General features: G+C 36.8%; 1 pseudogene; it reads left to right on the plus strand.

The window, feature by feature from the left end:
* Window positions 1-3,930: 3,930 nt before the first annotated feature.
* On the plus strand, window positions 3,931-4,612 carry LOC123649346 (annotated as a pseudogene).
* The last annotated feature ends 342 nt before the right edge of the window (window positions 4,613-4,954 follow it).

The following is a 4,954-nucleotide window of genomic DNA, read 5'->3' on the forward strand; positions in this document are numbered from 1 at the left end:
AAAAAATGAAAAAAAAAAAAACACAATGAGGTATCACCTTAACTCCAGTTAGAATGGCTTTTATTAAAAACTCCAAAAACAATAGATGCTGGCACAGATGCAGAGATAAAGGGACATTTACACCATGTTGGTGGGACTGCAAACTAATATAACCTTTCTGTAAAGCAGTATGGAGAGTCCTCAAAGAACTAAAAGTAGGCCTACCATTTTATCCAGCAATCCCACTACTGGGCATATACCCAAAGGAAAAGAAGTTATTTTATCAAAAAGCCACCTGCACTTGAAAGTTTACTGCAGCACAATTCACAACAGCAAAGATGTGGAATCAACCTAAGTACTCATCAATTCATGAGCGAATTAGTAAAATGTGTTATGCCTATACCATGGAATACTACTCAGCCATTAGAAGGATGAATTAATATTTTTTGCAACAATTTGGATGGAACTGGTGACTGTTTTCCTAAATAAAGTATCTAAAGAACAAAAAAAATGAACACCGTGTGTACTTGCTATTAAATTGAAATAACTGATGAGCACACATGTGCATATGGCCCCGACTCAAGCATTACAAAAGCTATCTTTGTAACCAAAAATATTTGTACCCCTGTAATATTTTAAAATAATAGAAAAGAAAGGAAAAAGGAATTCTAATAATAATAATAATAACAAAGAAACAGATGCTTCTTATATTTTACTAACTACCATAAAAATTCAGTTCAGGCTGGAACTCTCCAAGAACTATCTCAGATCACACTCAGAAAGATTTCACTTAACTTTAGAACTCTTCCACTCCACTCAAGTTTTTTCATTCTCTGGGTGACTAAGTCATTCAATCTTTCATTTAACTTCTATTCTGTTCTACACACTGGACTAACACCTGGGATTAGTTCTCAGGTCTTAAGAAGATCATAGTTTAAAGATACATGTAAATATATAAAGAAATAAACATGACATAATTTTTATGTGTTACACTAGAGATATGTGTAAAGTGCTCTGACTACCTGCCTGAAGGAATGAAGATTTCCTAGAAGTGACATGTGAGTTGGGGCTTGAGGTCATGTCTTTGAATGTTTAGATCTTGACCTCCCAATTTACACTAGAGCTGTCTCACTGGGGACCAACAACCCCAAGGATCAGTTATGGTTATCAAAGTCTCAGGGATGGCCTATTGCTATTTTGCTTTCACTATGTAGTATTAAGACTATTTAATAGCATGTCTTCTCCATGCTGAGGAAGAAATTTCAAAAACAGCTTAGGGATGACTATGCTTACCTATGGTTATGATGATTCACAGGGATAATTTCCCTAAGCTAACTAGAGAAAACCTCTCTAAGAAACAGATATATGGCATTTTGACTTTCTAATTGTGGTTTGGCTTCTTCAGGAGGTTTAAAAATAAAGTATTAATTGTTCTCAGCCAATACTCTGATAGAAATTATCTATTCTTCTCAGCCAATACTGTAATAGATATTATCTCCCTATTTTATGCTCCTGTTAACCTTGGAAACATGATATGATTTTCTACATAAGGGACCATGCAAAATATCTACTTTCTAAGAGTAAGTAATTTAAGAATTTCTGAATTCTATGGATTTTTTGTTTTTATTAAAATTTTTTATGTATACTGGGTCTCACTATGTTGCCCAGCTGGTCTTGAACTCTTGGACTCAAGCGATCCTCCTGGTTCTGCCTCCCAAAATGTTGGGATTACAGGTGTGAGCCACTGTGCTCAGCCCTGGATTTCAAATATGTAGCTCAAAAACAAAGTGTCATAGACTCTGAGAAGTGGCACTTGGTAAATAAGGCCAAATTCTATCTGTTTATAATATATGCTGAAAAACAGGATTAACTCCTTTTTCTCTTTTAGAAGTCAGGTTAATAGTAGGTATGTATGCAAACAAGGATCGGGGAAAAGAGTGAAGAGACTCTTATTTTTATACTGATTTCCTCATAAGCTGGTATCCTTTTTGAATGTGATTTGTGTTAGGAAAGTTTTGGGACACAGAAGGTGAGAAATGTGACAAAATTGTGTACATTAAAGTACATTATATTTTGATAATCATATGGTCATATTTTTTATATCACAATAAGGCTATGAGAGTACTGAAAGCAACAATCTCCATAGTGGTCTGCTGCCTTCAGATTAAAACATCAAGAGCAGAAATAGAAGCAGTAGGGACGCTGACAGCAAGACACATAAGAACTATGTAAAATGGTGTCTGAAGTGACTTAGCACTAACATGTCCACATAATAGGGCAGGTAGGTCTAGTGACAAGAGCACAGATTTAAAGACAGAAGGCCTATGCTGGGGATTCAGCTCTTAATGACTTTTATAATATGCTTTGTGCTGCCAGGTATAATCTGAGACTGCTAATCTGTAAACTGAGATAATAATGCAATCTTACATGGATGTTTTGTGCCTTAAAATAAAGTATTATTTAAACTGTTAAATTCTATGTAAAAATTACTTGTTAACATTATGAAGTATGTCATCATCCAGGGGACAATTCTATTTGTAGAATTTCTAGACTCTTTGTAGTACTTTACTCTTTCTAGATCCCTTTTGGCATTTCCTCTAATGAAAACACTAGAAACATGTGCCAGACAAAGGAATGGTGACAAGTCAAATGAGATGGTTCTGTTACTTGTGGGAACTCTGTTATAAATCTCATAGAGCATGAGACTTTAGCTGGAATGTGTTTAATTAACTGTGCATTTTAAAATCATCTAAAATAAGGGGCAGTAAACCATGCTCTCTGGGCTGAATCTGGTCTACCACCAACCAGTGAGTTAAGAATGTTTTTCACATTCTTAAAAGGGTTGAAAAATTTAAAATATATTTAGTGACACAAAAAAATTACATGAAATTCTAATTTTACCATCCAGAATAGTTTTACTGGAACACAGCCACCGGCACCCCTGTATGTATTGTCAATGGCTGCTTTCACTTCACACTGAATGACAGAGTTGAGAAGCTGTGACAGAGACAACATGGCACTTTCACTGTTGCCACTACTGCTTAGGGCACTACAAACTGCAGTGACCCTCTAATATTTTGAAAGTGTATAAAGTGCCATTTGTATCTGATACTTCAGCATCTTATTTTCTTTAATGTTCATCATGTTACAGGAAGGAAAAAAACAGAAAAGTGGACTTCTACTATGTCATTTTTAAGGCACAGTGAAGTGTGGATGACTTTGTTAATAAATTAAATGGCAAAACAGTGTGCTAATCGTGCAATGATATAGCAGCTGTGATAAAAGAATAATTATATGTTGACAGTACCTGACTAATTGCTAATCACAATATTCCCAATTCACAAGAAAGCAATGGATCAGAAAAATTAGAATATGCAAAATGAAATACCTTCCTACTGTAGCTTTTTCACACAAAAATAAAAAATGAAAATGAAAGTGCAACAATAGTAAGTTTCTCATTGGCTCATTTGTTTACTAAGCAAGGAAAGCCATTTACCTATGGTAAGTTGTGTAAATCTTGTGTGCTTGCAGTAGATGAAAATGTTTCCAGAGAAACTAGATTTAAGGTTATTAGCCTTTTGGTGAGAATAGATGATTGAATAGTTAATGACGTTAGGAGTAATATCAGAGGTAACTAAAAAGCAAGGCAGGTGACTTTCTTTGGTTCTTGATGAGTTGACAGATTTTACCAATCCTACTGCTCAGCTTATCCAAGAAGTCAATGCTGAGTTTGAAGTGACTGAAGAATTAACCTTGAATCAGGCTGTCGCCACTGGGAGTTGCTGCCGCTGTTGCCACTGCACTGCTCGTCTGAGTAGCAGACCCTTGCAGGCACAGGACAACATTATTTTTGTTGAACCTTCATAAAAATTCAGAGACACTGCTGAGTTACCACTGAAAGAAAGATCTCATCTTAACGCTTGGGTGTGTTCTATCCGTCATATCAGAACAATGTCCTACATTTTTGTAAATGATTCTTCTCAGACTAAAGTGCCATTGCTACAAGCCTGTATTGATGGAGACTTTATTCCAAGTGGCTTTTGGAAAGTGGCTTTGACCCAAATATTCATGACAGCAGGGGCAGAACAGGCCTTCACGTGGCAGCAGCCTAAGGGAATGTAGACATCTGCCAGTTATTGCATAAATTTGGTGCTGATCTTCTGGCCACAGATTATCAAGGAAACACAGCTCTTCACCTTTGTGGCCATGTGGATACTACTCACTTCTTAGTTTCCAATGGACTCAAAATTGATATTTGCAATCATCAAGGTGCTACCCCCTTAGTTGTAGCAAAATGCAGAGGCGTGAATAAAGATGTCATCCAATTTCTGGAATCTTTGGAAGAACAAGACATAAAAGGATTTAACAGAGGAACCCACTCAAAATTGGAGACCACGCAGACAGCTGAGAGTGAAAGTGCCATGGAAAGCCATTCACTCCTCAATCCCACCCTACAGCAAGGCGAAGAGTCCTTTCCAGCTTTCAAACCACATGGCAGGAGTTTATAGAAGACCTGGGCTTCTGGAGGGTCTTGCTCTTGATCTTTGTCATTGCTTTGCTGTCTCTTGGCATTGCCTACCATGTGAGTGGGGTGCTAGCCTTTGTGGAAAGCCAGCCTGAATTGGTGCATTAGAGGAGCTCATGGGAGATGAGGAATGCCTCTTTCCTAGCTTTGTATTTGTTCTCAGTTTCCCAAAATTCTTCTGAGTACAAGGCAGTGCCAGCTGTACCTTTTTCTCTTTGCAGTTTTACTTATCATAATCCTTTTAGATAATGATGTGTTCATTTGAACTAACTAAACTCTATAATCAAGTAAACTGCATCCTAATGCTACCTCTGATTCAACCTGACTTCTTAGGAAAACCTATACATAGCCTTGTCGACAAAAACATAGAAATGACCAGAAAATGGGAGATAAAGGGAAGAGGCTATGAAGTCTTTGCTATCAAAACCATACTCTAATACAGGACCAATT

The sequence above is a fragment of the Lemur catta genome, chromosome 13, assembly GCF_020740605.2.
Source record: "Lemur catta isolate mLemCat1 chromosome 13, mLemCat1.pri, whole genome shotgun sequence".
NCBI classification, from domain to species: Eukaryota; Metazoa; Chordata; class Mammalia; order Primates; family Lemuridae; genus Lemur; species Lemur catta.